This window comes from Macrobrachium nipponense, chromosome 6 (genome assembly GCF_015104395.2).
Source record: "Macrobrachium nipponense isolate FS-2020 chromosome 6, ASM1510439v2, whole genome shotgun sequence".
NCBI classification, from domain to species: domain Eukaryota; kingdom Metazoa; phylum Arthropoda; class Malacostraca; order Decapoda; family Palaemonidae; genus Macrobrachium; species Macrobrachium nipponense.
In genome coordinates this window covers 106,517,283-106,528,716 of record NC_061108.1, presented here as the reverse complement: position 1 = coordinate 106,528,716, position 11,434 = coordinate 106,517,283, and positions in this window count along the sequence as shown.

Genomic DNA, 11,434 nt, shown 5'->3' with positions numbered 1-11,434 from the left:
ATTTTAAGATAAACAACCTTGGCAATAAGATATTTGAGTTGAAGTACTTATTTCACGTTTGAAGCGATTATGTGTAGTGCTATTTTAAAGGGAAGGAATTGTTGTGCATTATTTTGTATATATGTATGATAGAGATTGGAACTTCAGAGCATTTGTCACGTGCTGCTTTCAGAACATCTGTACAAACAAAACTCCCGTGAGAGGAGCAATGTATCCCACTGAACATAGAGTATATTTTCATAGCTCTCGGTGCTATAATTGAGGCAATCTTTCCGTTTGGCAAACATGCAGACTATCTAAGATAAACAATTACGAGCAATGATGAATATAAAGGCCCCTGCACGAATAACTACTATTGAGGGTATATATGGTATAATTTCCCATTTTATTAATTACTTGTGAATCTTTTCAGAAAGTTTGAAAGCACGCAGTAATCAATATAATGTACTGTGTAAAGGTTCCCCCAAAAAAACAAACAAAACGTCATAAAAACGTACATTTACCAATAAAAACAAATAATTTTGGCCCATAGTTTTACTGCTAATGTACCATATTGGTTTTATAGTTTGTGCGATTAAACAGGAGTGGATCTGTCTTGTTACGACTTCAAATCTCCTTTCGTAATAAAACCTTCCAGGATTTCTGAAGTTAATTTCCGCGACGACAGACGGTCTTCCATTTAAGCCTCCGGATTTAGTCTAATTAGCTGGAGTGGATAATGGAAAGTGTTTCCTCTTACTCATAGTTCCCACGTCTCGGTCTCTTACCTAAATCTTCCACATAAGAATTTTGTTCATTATTTTACAACGTTAGTTTATATAACACGCTATAAATTCAGCTCTTTAAAATCATGGAAGCTGTGTACGCATAAATTATCAGAAATTTTCACTGGAAATTAATTTTGCATACGTGAGAAAAGGCGATAATTGGTGAGAATACAATTACTCCCTTTTTTTTTTTACACATCCTATTTCTTAGTACAGTGCTAAATCGAATATAGAAAAATAGAGGAAACGCTGATAGTTATTTCTTACTTACTGAATTATCGAGTTAGATAACCGGTCTGAAGGTCACATGCGTATCAATTTTTTAGAAAATGTAAACTACAATCATTTATCTATATGTACCTATAGGTATTGTGTATGTATGTATGTATGTATATATATATATATATATATATATATATATATATATATATATATGTGTGTGTGTGTGTGTGTGTGGTGTGCGTGTGTGTGTGTGTGTGTTAGTTATTTCGTTTATTATCATATAAAATTTTCATTCTGAATAATCTGCGTTTTCTTCCTCGGATTATTTTTCCCCCATTAAAACGCAGACTTTCATTTCAATGTTTACGATAATTCTAATTTCACGCACTGGCTTAATTTACCTTACTCGTGCATCTATGACATTAATAACAGGGATTTTATGTCATTCATATTTATACGTTGTGTGGCACAGAAGTGCTTTCGAACTTTTCAACATTATTGATTCATAAAGATTTAATGATCTTTTCAGGGTCAGAAAGCCTCTCATTTTAAATTAGCTCCTGTTATATTTTCCTTCATAGCTTTAGTACAGAGATGACACTAATCGACTGTAGGCTACTAATTTGAGTTCATTATGCAAATGGTTTTTTTTTCTCTTAGCAATATTTTATGCGTTCATGTAACACAGAATAAAAGCCTTTTAACCCTGTCTATTTTATTAAAGATTTCTATAGTTAACACTCAACAATAGATGTTATTTTTTCAAAGTCAAGGCTCTTTATGGCATTCTCTTACTACTACTACTACTACTACTACTACTACTACTACTACTACTACTACTACTACTAATAATAATAATAATAATAATAATAATAATAATAATAATGATAATAATAATAATAATAAACTTAATTTTATTGCTTATTACCAGTTATTACTGATTATATTGACATCATGAAATACAGTAAAATAGGTTTTCTACCGTAGAATGGAAAATATTGCTTTCCTTTTATTTCACAGTTTGTATATTATCACCATGAAGAACACATATAGTCTTCGTTATTGCTTTTGTTAACTTCTTTGTTATTCGTTCTTCTAGTGATACTGATATCTCTTCCAAATACACACACCATCTTAAATCACGAATCGTACTTATTTATAAAATCACAGTTAGTAAGTTTTATAACTCGCAGACAATAGAACCTGAAAAGTTGTTACTGTTAATAATTAGTAAAATATATGAAACCACAGAGAGAGAGAGAGAGAGAGAGAGAGAGAGAGAGAGAGAGAGAGAGAAACGTTACAGCATATGCAACTGCATAACTGCATAATAGTGGCACTCGCGTTGAGCCTGAGATGATGCTGACTACGGCAATCTCATTATTCAGCACCAGTTCAGCGCTTGTAATTACCCCGTGAGAGGACGGCTCAGCCTCCAAAGTTTCAGTCTTCATGGAAGCAGGAGACTACTGGCCATAATAACTATTTAGGGATGGGGGGCGGGTGCAACGGGGAGGGAGAGAGAGAGAGAGAGAGAGAGAGAGAGAAGAGAGAGAGAGAGAGTAGAATGGAGAGGGGGGAAAATGGGAGAGATTCTGCAAGATATCTTTCATTGCTCGTTTGAAACATTAAATGGAGATGATATGAGGAAGCCTCTTGGAAGAGAGGTGGGGGGGGGCTTGATAGGAGGGATGGTGGGAAGGTATGAGGAGGTAGGAGGAAAGACGGGAAGGCATAATGGGTGATGTGAGGGATTTCCTTGGTAAGAGCAGCTTAGTCATTCATGCATTTGCTGAATGAAGGTTTTTTCCCGACTTTTGTTTATGCTCACCTATGCAGTGCGGGCGTTAAATGTTATCGGATGAGAAGTATTATTATTATCATTGAAAAAAGGAACCCTTGTAACGAACGAGGCTATAATATAGAGAATGAAAAGCCACGGCATGTTAAATACATTTATGTACACATTTCAGAATTATAAGGAGAGACTTTCAGATATCACTCCGTATCCCTCATCAGTAGTATCTAAAAGTCTCTCATTATTTTTAACTCTGTGCATAACTATTCTTAACAATACTGCGGCTTTTGATTCAAATCATTATTTTTCCAGTAAATAAAACCTATTCACATGCAACAAACACACAGGGGCCATTGACTTGAAATTCAAGCTTCCAAAAATATTGGTTTCAACCTCCCACCGCAGACCCCACGCTGCAGCAGTAACTGATCATGATACAAAGCCAATGATTTTTCATTGCCCTAGGGGAGACGTGAACCCACAACATCTGAGTGGCATGCCACGACTACAAAACCACAAGACCAGCCAAAGTAAGCTTTAAAATGTTATTGTATAAGACACTGATATCATTAACGTTTTAAAATGTTATTGGATAAAACACACACTCAAATAACATTTGAAGTGTAATTGGGTAAGACAATGACACACTTACGTTAACAAGGCATGATCCGACCACCAAGGTTAGAATCTACGGTCAAATAGCACGTTGTTTCACCAACGGAAATTAAAATAAAAAAGCTACATTTTATTAGAAATAATTGTTCTGTGGTGTTTAACATGGACTCAACAAGAAAAGTGAAGATACAGTTTTCATTAGCAATTATAATAATTGTATATATATCTTACAAGTGTGTAATGTTAGTGAATCACATATCATCTCTTGCTTGGAGACAGGCTGAACTGTAAGGGCAGCTTACTTGAGTGAAGGAATTTGGGTACGTAAGCGTTCTAACCGAGAGATCGCTCATCTTGTCGTCAAACATGTGCATTCATTTGTACGGATGTTACAGGTCTAATAGACCAGGGCATTTGCGCGAGTCACATTCCTTTTGGTGAGATCAAAGAGGTCAGGTGGTACACGTCAGGTGTCAGGAGAGAAAACCCCCATCGTAAAGGTATGGCACATATTTTGTAAGACTTAGAAAACCGTTACCATTGAAAAGAGAGAGAAGTGTGAAATACATTCTTTACTTAGTTACTTTGAAAAGAGAGTGATGTGTGAAGTGTATCTTATATCCATTGTAATCTTTATTACAGATGGGTTTTATTTCATGGTACTAGAGATGGGAATCTCTAACCTGACTAATATAATGAACTTATTGACATTTTGGGTCTGGGAGTGAATTCTTAGTCAGGAGGGTAGAATGTTAACTTACTAGTTTTCTTTATGGGCAGTTTTGGGTTTTTGTGATCATAGCTTGTTACTCATTTTGTTCTATGCTATATTCAACTGCTTTGGGTAATAAATAGTATTTTTATTACCCAAAGCACTTACGAGATCTTAATAGCCTAACGACATGGTTGCAGACAGAGGGCACCACTGACAACAGGTAAGGGTTTCCAAGAAAAGGGGAGGGGGGGTAAGAGTGGTGGCAGGCAGTTTAAGAGGCTTTTTATATATTTTATAAGCTAGGTACGCTAACGAAGAGACTGGTGACCAGTTAGACATAGAGTTTTTTTTTGGTAGGAAAGGGGGTTACAATCATGTCACAGGCAACTCGGGGCTCTTTTTGCTGATTCTATGGGTTGGGCAAGGAGAAGCTGTTCGTCTGTCAGGCTAAGTCAGTGTCAGCCATCTTGGGATTCTTGAATACCAGTGTTTTAAAACGTGAAGGGGAAAAGTTTAATTTTCGACGTATTAAAGTGTTTTACAAGTGTGGTAAATAGTTCATACATATCTACGGTGCGTACACAAATTCGGTTTCCAGTCATATGAAGATGTGAGTGTATTTTTCAAGCTTTCTTTTTTATTTTCTTCTTTTTATCTTTTATATTTTTCTTTTTTTACTTTTTGTTGTTGTTTATATTCCTTTTGTTTGTTTGTGGCGAATTTACTTGAGCGGAGTTTTTTGTTGCAAGTCATGCCCTGAGAGAGAGAGAGAGAGAGAGAGAGAGAGAGAGAGAGAGAGAGAGTTGGTGTGTGTGAGACGGTCGCCGGGGTGAAGCGTTTAGTAAGCGTTTTGCATTTTTTTCTTTTTCTATCCCCTCCCTATTTTTTGTTGTTGTTGCTTTCGTGGGATAATATACTGGGCGTGGTGTGCGTTTGCCTTTTGGTATCCATTATTGGGGGAAATTTTGTTAATTTTTCTGGATTGGGTTTTGTGTATATAAATAATTTGATGCTATTGAGATTGGGGAATCTTATAGAACAAAAGAGCTTTTGGAAACAGAGAAAGATGGCGGATATTAAGAGTACCACAATGCTACTACATCATGTAACGAACGTGAGTGCGGGCGTGAGTCCATTCAGAGGGATGGTAGATGGCGTTCTATCACAACCTGTCCAAATTTTTATTGAAGGAGTGAATAATTATTTAGCGGGAAAGAATATATCGGACGATATAGAGGCATTTAGAGGCAAAAGCTTTGCTAGATTTCAATAGGGGACACCTCTCCCACCGTTGCCAGGGTTTCCAATTTACAAAATGTCGTACCTGGACGGATTTGCCAGCATTTTTGAAAACAGCTTATGGCTCAAAGGAACACAGAGACATGGTGAGGGACGTTCGGGGTCTTTATAAACTACGGAAGGGCACTAATAGCCTTGTAGAACATAGTTCAAAACTTTTTGACGCAGTGGCGCATTGGGTTGGAAAATTGAAAACATCTAAATGGGCTACAGGGAGTAATGTCTCTCTTGATAACATTCATAAAGTGATCTATTTTTCTCTGCTCTTGCACGATGTACCAGATGCGATAGTGAATAGCTTTGATGGAAAGATTGAACCTACTTCAGTTGAAGAATTACTTTATGCCCAAATTGAGAAACATATGTCTGAATGTCCCACTGTAGATAGCACAATTTTTAATGGGACAGGCCTAAGGGATAGAGTGCAAAGAGACACAGAATTTTTTCCTCCCCATCTGTTCACAAAAGTTGAATATAACAAAAGATCGATCGATCAAAAGCAACAGCAGTCGCGCTGTTTCAACTGCAATAAACCAGGGCATCCAAAGAAATTGTGTAGGGTTAAATATTGTGGAATGTGTAAGAGTACCGATTATTATTGGCAGTCTTGTCCGTCTCAGATACGGAGAGATGCGAGGCCTACACCTCAAGGTTCTGGTAATTATAATGTGAGAACTTCCCAAGCAGGTCAAACCAAAGGCCAAAGGGATCGGCGAAATTTTTGGAAGCCCGATCAACAAAAAGGGTACAGGTGATTGGTAAATGCCATTGTGGTCTCATGGGGGACGCCCCAGAGCCCAGGCCTATAGTATATGGAACAGTAGGGGATGTGGATATCCCGATATTTATAGACTCAGGGGCATCAATAAATCTAATGGACTATAATTTGCATCAATCCATGTTTTCCAATTACCTTTGCAACCCTCAACGGAGACGGTGTGTGATGTGCAAGCCCATAGATTAAATACCCTGGGTTGTGTTGAAATACAGTTTACTCTCGGTGACAGTGTTAACAGAACCATTTTTGGTAATGAAAGGAATTGCGTTGGGCAACAGACTTTTGCTGGGTCATCCTGCTTGTAAAAGACACAAGATTTCGATCCATGCGGGTGTTAATGGGATAACAGTCGGGATACCTGGTGTTTTTCTGCCTTATGAGGACGTGAATAGAATGGAGGATATGGAGGTTATTGAAAGAGGAGATGTGCTCAGTGATATTAATGGTGGTGATACGAGTGTTATGGAGAAAGATAATATTAAAACCCACGTTGCTGATATGGGAAATGATTACGGGGTTCTATCAGAGTTCACAGTGATAACAATGGTGGTGATAATACTTTGGATGGTGATGTTGATACTAATATTGATGTTATTTCTGATACTAACAATGCTGAGGATGATACTGAGGGTGGTAATGTGTATAGGGCGGTGGAAAGGGGAGGTACTAACCACAAATATAGAGGTGTTTTATCAGAAGATATTATGTTACTACCTGGTTCGAAGACTATGGTAGAAGTTAAATTGCAGGAGATAAGAAAACCCACAGATGTGTGTGTTATTGAAAATAGCAAAAAGCTTAGAGGGTTTGTTAGCACGGCATCGGTGAACAGTGTATCCAAGGATGGGTTTACGTGGTTAGAGTTGCTAAACTGTAATGATACAGTTAAGAGATACCAGAAGAATACATATATATTGGATTTCCAAGATTGGAGTTGTAATAGTGGTTCAGTGGCTATCATAGAGGGGAAACCTGAGTTTTCAGAGGCAGAAATGCAATCAAGGAAACGAATATTTAGAGAACATTTAGCTAATGCGGATTATAGCGAACATGTTGAAGCAATAAGCGGGCTCTTGGCAGAATTTGGGGATACGGTAGCCTTACAAGGTGATAAATTGGGGTTGACTAATGTGTTAAAGCATAAGGTAAATTTGGAGAGTGGCACAAAACCATTTATATTCCTGCATATCGCATACCTTTCAAAATCAGAGAACAGGTAGAGAAAGAGGTTAATAGATGGGAAGAAGAAAAAATCATTAGACCTAGCGTGTCTCCTTACAACTTTCCCTTGTTAGCGGTGCCTAAGAAAGACGGTTCTGTCCATGTATGCATCGATTTTAGATGTTTAAATGAAAAGACGATCCCTGACCGCTACCCAGTCGCGTGCATACCAGATCTTTTTGTTGAAATTGGGGGACATAATATTTATAGCTCAATTGATTTAGTGCATGGTTTCTTACAGATCCCTTTTAGTGAGAGTAGCAAGGAATATACCGCTTTTTCAGTGCCCAAGGGACACTATGAATTTACGTGAATGCCTTTCGGTTTATCAGGCAGTCCAATGACCTTTATCAGGTTGGTGAACACAGTTTTGCACAGGTTATTGGGCAAAAATGTTTGTGTATATGGATGACATCCTAGTCGCAACAGACACGATCGCGCAACACCTGGAAGTGCTTATAGAAGTACTTAGGAGGCTTAGATTAGCGGGTTTGAAAATTAAGCTAGCCAAGTGCTCGTTCTTGAAAAAGCAGATCACATATCTAAGCCACGTCATAGCTAAGGAAGGGGTTAGAGTAAATAACGATAAAGTCAAAGCAATAGCGAATTTTTGCACCTCCAGGTCAAAGAAGGAGATTAAGTCATTCCTGGGTATCACCGGTTTCTTCAGGAGGTTTGTGAAAGGGTTCTCTAATATAGCAGCTCCCCTAACTGATGTATTGCAGGAAGACGTTCAATTTCAATGGAAGGAACCCCAGGTGGAGAGTTTTCAAAAGCTCAAGGATGCGCTAATGAATCCCCCTGTTTTGAAGTTTCCAGATTTTAGGGAACCTTTTACATTAGTGACTGATGCAAGCCAGGAAGGTATAGGTGCTTGCCTTATGCAAAAGTTCGATGGGAAATTTCATCAAATAGCTTTTTATAGCAGGAAATTCAGGACAAAGGGCAGCAACGAGAAGTACATGGCCACCATAGATAAAGAAGCCTTTGCAATAGCGTCGAGCTTAGTTCATTTTAAAATGTTACTGATGGGGAATAAAGTGGAAGTTCTTACAGAACACAAGCCATTACTAGATCTTTTTAATAAACCCGATTTGTCGCCCAAAGCTCAAATATATAGAGGGCAAATTTAACGTCGTTGCTGATGCTCTCAGCAGGAGTTTTCACGACACGGAAGGTTTCCAAGTCGCGCAAGTCACTAGCGGGGCCATACAATGGGATATACCTCTCATAGAGCAAAGGCAAGATGAAGACGAGATTTTAGCAGATGCAAAAGCGTTTCTAAGAGGGAATTAATTTGCCTTTTTCGGGTTTGGAGTTAGAAGGTAATCTATTGGTTAGGAAAATTAAATATAAGTTGAGAACCAGTGAAAGTAAAGGAGATACGACACAGATCGTAATTCCGAAGGTCCTAATTCCAGTGGTTTTGGATATAGTTCATTGCAGGTTCGGTAGTCCACACTTGGGAATAGAAAAAACGTATGATGAGGTTCGTGCTAAATACATTTGGAAAAACATGGGGAAAGATGTGGAAAATTTTGTAAGGAATTGTACGGTGTGCAACGCATGTAAGCCTGCAAGGACAACTTCACGCAAATTAGGATCGTATCCTATACCGAGTAGACCTTTTCAGAGAATACATATGGATATCTTAGGGAATTTTTGTGAGTCTAGATATGCGAACAAGTACTTGTTAGTGATAATAGATGAACTTACAAGGATAGTAGAAATTTTCCCACTTACGCATAACACGGCCGAAGAAGTAGCCATAGCGTTTTTCAATGGTATCATTTGCAGATATGGCTCACCCGAAGTTCTATTAACCGACAATGGGAGGGAATTTGTGAACAAAACCTTGGAATGTTTAGTTGAGTCATGGGGATACAGAAAGTAACAATTATTCCATACAGACCCGAGGCTAATGGGTTGTGTGAACGAGCAAACAGGAAAGTGCTCGAGGCTCTCAGGAAAACTGTAGGTGGTAATGATAAGAATTGGGACAGATATGTTAATGTTGTTAGACATAGTATTAACACTATGGTTAGTGATGCCATTAAAATGTCCCCATTTGAAGCTTTGTTTGGTTGTCCAGCACGAGGCACATTTGATTTGCTAACTATGCCTCATCATGGGGAGGATACGATCGAGGCGTTGGTATCCACAGCGAGAGAGAGACACGCTTGTCTCAGCCATAATCTCAAATCCACAACCAGAGATATGGTACAGAAGAGTAATAGTAAAACATCTGATCCCAAGATCAATGTCAGAGACAAGGTATTTTTAAAACTTAACGCGAGAAATGAACTAAATTACAAATTAGGCCCGAAGTTTGAGGGTCCTTTTAAAGTTATTGAAGAGAAAATTGGAAACAGATTTGTAGTCTTAGAGGAAAAAACAGGTCGGTCGAGGTTAACACATATCTCGAAATTGAAAAGAATTGGTTGTGGTGATTAATATATTGTCGCGCAATTGCATTTTTTTTTTTTTTTTTTTTTTTTTTGCGTGTCCTGATTTTTGCAATTTGGTGGCAGAATGCTTTCATGTTTTTTTTTCTCTCTTTTATTTCCTTCTACTGTTTTTTTCTTATTATGCGCAAATCTGCGGCGTTTGGGCATAAGATTTCAGGGTTAATATTTTACGTGGGGAGGTGTTGTAATACGACAAATGTTTGTCTTAGTTGAGAAACGTGATAATATACATGTGATAATTCCTGTGTGTATGATATTTGGGCTGAATTTTTGGGGTTTCACGAGCCGAATAGATGACATTGGGGTCTATATAATTCGGGTAATGTCGTGGGGAGTTATGATTTAACGACAATTTTTTTGGGGGGGATGATTTTTTTTGCGTGGGGTTATTAATTAAATGAAGGAAATATTTTTATCACTGGAGTGATGTTATTATTAAGATGGTGATTTATATATGTATATAAGGAAATGGCATTAATCCTTGGGGGTGACTTTCTTTCTTTTTGGCGGTATATAATTATGGAACTGTGAGTTTATCGTAGTTTTTTTATCCCGAATAGGTGATAATTTTTTTTATATAATTGGGCAGTATCGTTTGGGTGAATTATGTCTTCGAGATAACTTTGGAGCACCTTGGTCATATCTTGGAGATAGTTTTGTGGAATGTGCTGATGTGGTTTCAGTATAGAACATATTTTTGAGGCTCATGAGTTTCTGGCGTTGCGAGTCTGACTATGCTGCAGTTCGAAGCACCTGAGGTGTTCACAGGAGGATTTTTTGCTAATGTTGCTGTAAAGAATCCGGTTGCGGATTTTTCCCTTTGGAATTGATTACTCGGAGGTTTGCACTATTCTCGTAGATGTTGATTATGGCATTCTACGGGAATGTATCATGTAAGGGGGTTCTTTTCCGGTGGTTTCTGGTCGATGGGATTGCTGCGGTAGCAAATTCCGTTTCGGTAAACATATTGAATTATATATGTTTCTTTTTTCTCTTATGTGCGCTGTGTAATGGGGGAAAGTTCACTTATTATTGTTGTTATTATCTTTTTTTTTTTTCTTTTTCCTTTTTATTTCTTTTCTTACAAGAGATGTTGTAATGAGGGTTAAGCTCTAAATAGCATTTTTATTTTAGATAGGAGATATAATTTGTCACGGTATGTGAGTTAGATGGAAGGGGTATTCGGCATTATATTTTATGGAGGTTAGTTATATAAACAATAAAAGGGGTCTTTGCTGTTAGACTTTATGGGTTCTCTTTTGATAGCGTGTTTGTCAGATATGGGATTATTTGTGAGGATTCAGTGGGTAAAGATTATATTTTGTTTAGCGAGGAATTTATAATATTTGACTAGTAGATTGAGTATATTAATTAATGACGGATCTGTGGGTTAAAGCAAGACTTTAGTTATTTTATAACCATGTAGACCTTTTTAAATACGGACACACAATGACTTTAGAGAATTCCCACCAACTCTACGTGATGATGGCGATGGAAACGACTTCGTTCTACAGTGCCAGAGGTCGAGTCAAGTCTACACACGAATGGCGT